Raw genomic sequence first — 8,875 nt, 5'->3', positions numbered from 1 at the left:
ATGGTGAGAAGCGTCCGGGACACACGGGAGGAGGAGGAGTCCTGCATTAGGACGCAGGAGAGCGGTGGGCGAGAATGTGTGAGTGGATGGTGTTTTAAAGAGACAGGTAGAAAGAGAGAGAACATTGTGCTTTTTTTTGTGCCACCCTGAACACTCTGTGGTGTGATATCGGATAACTTTAAAGACCTAAAACAGTGCTGTGGCCTAGTGAGATGGATGACACAGCAGAGAGCGGGGAGAGGTGAATTATTACAGCCTATACAGGCCTGTGAGGAAGTTTTATGAGAATAAAACCCATCAGCTTTTTTTTTATCACCAAATTTTTATCAGCTTCTCTAATTAAGTGCCAAAAAAACGGCAACAGCAACCTCTGCGGGTCGAAGAAAGTGGTTCAATAACTGTAAGTAACGTCCAGGTAGAAGAATATTCTATAAGAATATTAATGTGAGAATATTAATATTCTGTCAAAGAATGCTTTGCCGAGCACAAGCGCTTTTTCTTTTTACGTTCACATTATGCAACACCTGGTGCAGCTGGCCAATGAACAACTTAATCAGACGAGATGGGACTGGAGTGCCTTGTTGAGAGGATAGAGAGTTTTCATTAAAATGTTTTGTTTTGCATTCAACCTTTCTCATCAGAATTCACATTGTGCATCATTGAGAGCGAACAAACATCTTGAATCCTCCGTCCCCCGACTGGCCTTCAGTGGAGCCGTAAACAGCCACCGCAGCTCTTTGAGAATGTAAAACCTTGATATAGCTCAGTAGGGTTCTAAGACCTCGTACCTTATCAACAAAATTGGTTGTTTTAAAAACGTTCAATGTTTGCTTACTAGCTTTTTCCAGAGCTTTAGACTGCATCTTACAGATGATGAATTGGGCGGTTTGTCTCGGGCCGATTTCTGAAAAGCTTTCCCTGCTGATTCCAACGATTGGGGCGCCTGAGGACACACAGACAGACAGACAGAGAGGAGGACACACAAACAGACAGATAGACAGGTGAGTCCTGATGTCCACTTTGTCTCTCTGAGTTCTGACACCATGAATATGAGGGGCGTTGGAGCAGGGGAGGAGCACCTGTCTGTGGGTGAAGGAGAGGCCCAGGTGTGTATGTGGGCTTTGATAGTGTACGTATCTCCCTCAGTGCACTGTGGAGGAGTCACAGGACGAGGGAGAGGAAGGGTCCTGCAGTGCCACCATACCATGGAGACCAGAACATATTCCATAAAATCTATTTGTAGTAATCCACACATAGACTGTATATAAGAAGTGGACGTAGTCATCCTGACGTCACCCATTGCTTAGTGGACTGACGTTATGACGGCCGCATCTTGGATTACGGCCGTTGCCATCTTGACATTTTACAACCGGTGAACAGAAGTGACCATATTTGAAATGAGGAGGTGTGAAGTAGAGACGCAGTATACGTCTCTGGTGACCTGTCAATCACCGTGTAGCCCCGCCCTAAAGCATCCCCTGCTTTATGGTCTGTTTGACTCTAAATGTACCATAATGTACTAAATGAACATCATGCTGTATTGAAGAAGACTTGAAACTAGAGATTGAGACCATAAACTCATGTTTACAATGTTTACTGAGGTAATAAATCAAGAGAGAAGTAGAGTCATTTTCTCATAGACTTCTATACAACCAGAGGAGTCGCCCCCTGCTGGACATTAGAGAGAATGCAGGTTTAAGACACTTCCGCATTGGCTTCATTTGGCAGAACCGAAGGTTGCCGCCTGAATCCACATAGTAATGAACCAGGAAGTAGACAAAGACCGTAAAAACCCACACAGGGCGGGTGGGAAGGGAGGTGCATGGGTCAAACAAAACACTTTCATCCAGGAGATTGCTGTTTGTAAGCCGAGTGAAACAAGAAGTCAACTTTGATTTATTTACCACGTTACTGCCGTACTTACATAACGTTTGTATAAAGACACGCGTAAAACGAGGAGTAACTTTTCCGTTGAGCCGTTTTATGAGGACACGTTGACTGAAAAAGGAGTGATACAGCTTTTTCCCCATTGTTTGAGCAACACAGTGATCCTTCCTATGACTGATTCCACTGAATGACAGCAAGAGCTGAAACAAATATGTACTGTGACATAAAAATGAAGTATAATCCTTGTCTCCACTATGCAGAAAGCGTGCTCTCCCTAACTTCTTCATTGCTTCACTGCCTGAAACAACCATCAACGTATCCCCTTAGAATATCTAGTAACTGTATATCCCCCGCGGCTAATACCACTGTTCTAAATTTGTATGATTCTGATCCCTCCATCAGCACGGATTAGCGCTCTCCACCGCTTGTGTGTTTTCCAAAAGCACGAGCTGGGACGGTGCCGTGGCATCAATTAGTCATGAAATGTCATCATCGTTATTTAGGCTGCATTCTGACGCCTCTATTCTGAGCGGCGGGGGGTTTAAATGAAAGCTTACAAAATGAAATGAGAGGGATGGGGGAATCTCATCTGATGGTGCCCACACAGCTGCGGATAAAATATTAAACGGAGACCTCCGGGGCACGACGGCTATCTGGTTGTCGATAAAAACCACTTGGAGTGATTTGAAATGGAGCTAATTGGGATGAGAAAGACAATGAGGCATGGCAGGAGGGGGACGCGCATAATGAGGAAGTTAAGAGAGCGAGGGGCCGATAGCGTTTGATCAGCTTCCTCACCTCTGATTTCATCTTACTCAAAAGAAATAATACCCCACGTCGTCGCCTCGCCAGCTGTCGTTTTTCCTGACTGAATCGTTCTCTGGTGTTGCACTTCGCTCTTACAGTGGCAGACATTGTCCCAACTGCACCTCAATTTCTACAGAGATGAAATAAAAAAAATGAAATGAACAAAGGGCCTTTTTTTTTCTACACGAGATTTTTCTCGGCCCAGAATGGAATGAGTCCATCTGTGGGCCCTCACAGAAAATGTAATCACACTACAAGAAAAAAAAAAAGAAAAGTTCCCAACTTTTGGCTCCGGGTGATGTCGAACTCGGGATGAAGGTACAGAGATGAAGCTGCAAGCCTCCTGCAAATCTAAGCGCTGTCAGTGCTCGGCATCAACAAAGTAATTTTCCCTCTGCTTCCTCTCAGGCCTTTGATACGCTTTAATAAATGTTAATAGAATACAGAGCGCCCAGGGTAGAGTTTAGGAATTACAAATTGCAGAGCTCACTCGCGGGGCGTCCTCCCGGGACTTCTTGGACTCCCAACACCTTGACACATTCCCTCGAGGTCTCACACGGGGAAAGGAATGAGAATCGTGTGAGAATGTTAATTTGACTGGAGGGAGAGGCTGCCAAGTGAGCGCGCAGATGGCTGTGTCGAGCTGGCAAAGGACGGTGGGGTAGGTGTGGGGGGGGGGGGGGTTGGGCAGCGCGTGGCTGTTTTTTGGCACGCGGCGAGCATCTGGCACTGGTGGCGCAGGAAAAAACACAACTTTCCCACAACACCACTGTCGACAAACCCGCCTCCCTCTGTATTCGGTTTATCTCGACGCCCAGCTTCCGGGGAGACAATAGGGCCTGTGAAAATCAAGCCTGTGTGTCCCCTCGTAACGTGGGGGGGGGCTCTACATTTGTGCTACAAATGCGGACGGCTCGAGGTTTACGGTAATCTCATCCCAGGGCCTGCAGTGTTATGCAGGACCGGGTGGTCGCAGGCGAGTGAAGCACAAAAGGAGAGTTGCAGCTGCAGTAAATGAGAGGTTTTGTTGAAGATGGAAAGCTTACTGCGGCAGTCAGCCTGCTCTGGAATGACCTGATGAAGTTGTACAGATCTGCAGCAGTAGCCTCTTACACACTGTGCGGCTCGTCTTGGCCATGCAGGCCGTTGCTGGGTGTAGTGATCGTAATGACGGAACGGTTCTCCTGGTCCTCATTGCAGACCTTCAACATGTGGCTGTGACGTTCTCGCCCGGTCTCAAACACACAAAAGGCAGGACACTAATTAGCAGTCTTCGCCGCCTGCAGGAGCTCTGAGCACAACATTCTATCTCTGAAATGGATCGACAGCGCCGGACAACTGACTAAAATATGGGATTGAGAAAGCAAAATAGTACATTTACTCAAGTACTGTCAAGTAAAGCACACGTATCTCAAAACTGCATTTAAGTACTTTTATTTGATGCTACTTTATACTTCTGCTGAAAATAATTTGAACCATTTTCTGTGCAACATTTGCAGACAGCTATACGGTTTACAAACTACTATGCACTGCAATAGGTTCAACTACACAACAGTATATTCAGGAGGTCACTTTGTATTTGAGATTCAAACTAATGTTTCAACATTTGATCTGAAATGATGTTTCCATGATACCATGTCATCCTCAAAAAGGTGAAATGCACTTCTGACTGCGATGCTAAGACGTAGCCTCTTGGCTCTAGCGTCTGTGCTATTTGCACACATTTAAATGAGGTAATACTCAAACATTTGTTACTGAATCTGCCCCTTTCTATGAAAATGAACCTCGTTGCAAACAGATCAGCGCTGATAGCCACATGTAGTTACAGTAAAATGATTAGCATCTTCAGAGAGTTGGTTGTAGCTGAAGTGCATTTATAAGGGCTGTCAAATTAAATCCCAAATATGCTTTCTCTTTGTGCTTTGGGTCACATTTAAATTGCTCGCCTGAGGTTTTGCAGAATGCCCTGCTGCACCTCGCCGGTCACGACATGTAGCTCGCTGTCTGAAACTGAAGTTTTATTTTTCTCTCTCTTTCTTTGTTCTGCCTTCTGCGTTCTTGGTTGAACATTACATATAAAGTAAAGGGCAAATTGCACTCAGCTGCAAATTTGTATGGCTAAGTTTGCGCCGTGATATTATTTTGACAGTAACTTCTGTGAATCGGACCTTGAGACGGGGCAGATAGTGCTTGCAAGTGATGTGCAATTCAGGATTATTCCGTTGCATCCCCTGTTGTCCTATCGGTGAACTACACTACATATCATTATCTTCACTAATGCAAAAAACACCAAATATAGTTCAGCAGCTGAGTTTATACTCGTCGTAGTGAAGCCGGCGCAATTCTGAAAATGACGTAATCATGGTGGAAGGCTCCACAAGTGATCGCAGCCTTTGGTCACGCATCTGAACTTCTGTAAGTTGCTGCGATCACGTGACTCTCTCAGCAGTTCATTGATTAAAGCACTATTATCATATCTAGAGATTATTCAAAGAAGGCCAATTCATTGTTAGATGCTTTAGACACAGGAGGCCTTAAACATCTACATTGAGTCAATATTTTGCAGCCAAATCAGGATATTCAACCTTTGTTCCTTTAAAATGCTTTTAATACTTGACTTGTTTCTTTATAGGATTTGTACAAAGGCAATAAAGTAGACCATGAATTTGAGATATGAGTTTGCAGTTAATCCCTCCTCGGCAAAACCCCACAAACCAACCTCCTGCTTGTGACGTTCTGCAGGTTACACTCGCTGTCTTCTTGCTTCTTCACGGTACATTTTGTTTGTACGCCCTCAACGAAGCGTTCATTGAGCATGAACGACTCAAGGTAGACCGCTTTCTGCCATAACTGCAAGTTAGCTCGTCACTAGCAGAGGTCCTCCAACTGAGGAAAGTTCAACTATATACATCTGCTGCTTACACAGCGACAATAAAGACAAAACAATACTAATAGTAAAGATCTGAATACTTCAGATTGAGAAACGGCTAGGGACAGACAGACAGATAAAAATAATAATAACACTAACAGCTACTGTATGTACTTGAGCTGAGGATATATGGAGAACCAGCCAGTGGGAAGTATGAGTCATATTCCCTCTCATGTTGAACACACAGAGAGAAACACTGTCGGCTCTTTTCTTCTTGAATTTCAACAAAGCTCATGACGGTGCTTTCTCACTGCCGACCTGAAATGTTTCATACACAGCAAACTACTTAGCCTGGCTAACGTAGCATGTTATTAAAGTATTTGGGAAATACACTCGTTCACTACAGCGTGTGAGAGTTTGATGTACATTTTATTTCTGTGCGTTCAGTTTGTGACGTCTGGAAGCAGAGGAAGGAGCTTGGCTCTGTCAAAAGGTGCCTTCCAACTTCTCCAAAGCTGTCGTATTGACATGGTGTCCTGTACTTAAATAACACTAGAAAGAGGAAGCAGGACATTGTAGTTTGATCATAGACTGTATGTAAGAAGTCATAGAGACGCCGTACACGGCTCCGGTAGAAACCTGTCAATCACAGTAAGCCCCGCCCTAAAGCATCCCCTGCTTTATGGTCTGTTTGACTCTAAATGTACCATAATGTACTAAATGAACATCATGCTGTATTGAAGAAGACTTGAAACTAGAGATTGAGACCATAAACTCATGTTTACAATGTTTACTGAGGTAATAAATCAAGAGAGAAGTAGAGTCATTTTCTCATAGACTTCTATACAACCAGAGGAGTCGAGAGACTTAATGGCATTTCAGGAACACAGCACAGGGAACAAATGACAATGTTAGCATTTGCTATTGCTATATAATGTGCTGCTATTCCCCTTCTGACTACACAAGAGAGACAATCTTCATCTCAGCTCCTTTCTGGGATGGCAGTGGCCTTGATCATCTTTAAATAGTGTCTAAATCATTTTACTGGTGGGAGGAAATAAAAAGAATTGGTTATGAGGTACTTTGATGTAATACTGTGAAGGGTTGACCAGTAGCTTTGATAAAAAATACACATGTGAAACAGCTTTGCTCATGTCAGATTTCTGAGAATGAGGATGAGCTCCAACATTAAACACAATAAAATGTATTATTATCTAACCAACTGACTTTATGTTACAATAGCTAGCAATATCAGCTTTATGTGTATGTGAGCATACTTTGTGTGTACACATTATATTGATATTCAAATTATAATAGAAAATAGATATTGTTGTTCAGGGGGTATCTTGCCTCGTTGTACAGAACATGTGCAAAGTTTAGCATAATTGCGTGTAATTATACTAAACTATCCTCACATCCTCCTGTGAGCCCACATGTTTAGTGTGGGAAATGAACGAGGTCTAATGGTTGATTAAAATGTGTGTAACATCTTGTACATTCAGCATATTTATCATCACTTTTTATATAGCGGCTGAAGTCAGACAAGCATGCTGTCACATTGGCAGTCATCTCATTAATGAGTTCAACGTCAGAGACCCGCAGTCTGGTCTCCATTTACCCCCCCCCCCCCCCGTGGAGATTCCTGCTCAGACCCAATCACTTGGCAGCGACCTGGCGCCGCAGCGTCCAAAACCAGCCGCACAGCGATGCTTCGAAAAACACACAGCGGCGTCTCATCCGCACTGGCACGGAAAACCAAATCCACACATAACGAGGGCAGAACATGCAGGCTGGCACGCTTGTTTTTTTTAAATCAAAATAGTGTATCACAAGATTTTGATGAGATCCACACACCGAAACATTGTGCGCCGCATCCGTCTTTATATCACTTGAGCTCAACTCTCGGAGTCACTTACAATCTTTGGAAGTGAGCATTTATGCAAAAAAGAAAATGGAAAAATAACTGCTCTGCACAGACAGATGGCATGGAGCACCGTGAGCACCGTGAGCACCAATATCTCACCCAATCTTCCCCCCAAAAAAAAGTTCAAAGCAATTTAACATTTGATGGATTTCGGGTAACCAGCAGTCACAGAAGGTGGACTTTGCTTCAAACAGATACCCGGTGTCAATGCAGAACTTTGATGTCAAATGTCCCATGTCAAGTTAGCTTTTATCCCATAAAAAAAACATTATATATTTGTAGTTTTAATCTTTGCTTCTGAACCATACCCGGAGGAAAATGTACAAAGAGATATTGCTTTTCTGCAAAACCTGAATGTGGAAATGAAAATCGTATAAATCTTAAAATAAAATGCACAGAAATCTATCCTCGAGGAAATTAATAAATGACTCAAAGATGTGTTTGTCCTTCTCTCACACTTCCAATCTTTCGCCGCTTTGCACTGAAACGTCACACTTCTTAAATAAAGAGTGACGTTGTTGCCAGCTGACAGCAGATGCTGATACACAATGTCAGGAATGATGAAAACAACTGCCACTGCCAAAGAAGAGTCTTCTGGGAGACAGAGGATTATAGATCCGGTCCACACTTATATGGCTGGGGCCAGAGCGGGCGGGGGGGGGGGGGGGTCTGCAGAGGGGCTCGAGAGACTCAGACCATTTCCACAGCTGTCAGAGGGAAGCACTGCGCTGGTTTATCCAGCAGGGGGGTGTTTAACCAGCTCATCGCGCTGAACAGTGCTGCTGGGACTCATCGGCTGCCAGATGACCTGTCCAGTTGCTGCAGGCTGCCAGGATTAAAGGACGATTCCCACCTCAGTTGCTCTGATTATACTCGCTTTATTCTGGTTGTTCTGGGATCGAGGGTTAGTGTCAAGAGAATACATCTTTTGACCGCCCAGGGAGAAAGCGCCAGGACTCATCTGCATTAGCTGTGTATATTAGAGGAAGATATAATATATATTTTTAGAAACAGAAATGAAGAGTTTCCTATTTCTTCAAACACAAAGAAAAGTCTGCAGTGCAGACACCAGGAAACCCCAGGATGCAGTCGCTCAGGCCGCTTTGCCATATTTGAAATGAACAGCCTTCACTCAGCAGGTTTACGTCAGTCAAAGAAGCTGCTGTCGACCAATCAGGGACAAGTATTGTGACTTTCACACCTGTGAGGACTTAATATACTCTTTTTAAATACAAAATGCGTTGACAGATATTATTGGTACTGGTGATATATATATAAAAAGGTATATAAAAAGTGAATGACTTGGTGCTTTGGAGTGTGTAAAGGTTTGTTTAAATCTGAAATATAATACTTTTACTTGGTTTTGATGATTCATAAAAGTCAACGAA

The sequence above is a fragment of the Anarhichas minor genome, unplaced genomic scaffold, assembly GCF_050575085.1.
Source record: "Anarhichas minor isolate MPS153535 unplaced genomic scaffold, ASM5057508v1 ptg000079l, whole genome shotgun sequence".
Lineage (NCBI taxonomy): Eukaryota > Metazoa > Chordata > Actinopteri > Perciformes > Anarhichadidae > Anarhichas > Anarhichas minor.
The sequence above is the reverse complement of the archived record's forward strand: the minus strand, read 5'-3'. Positions refer to the sequence as shown.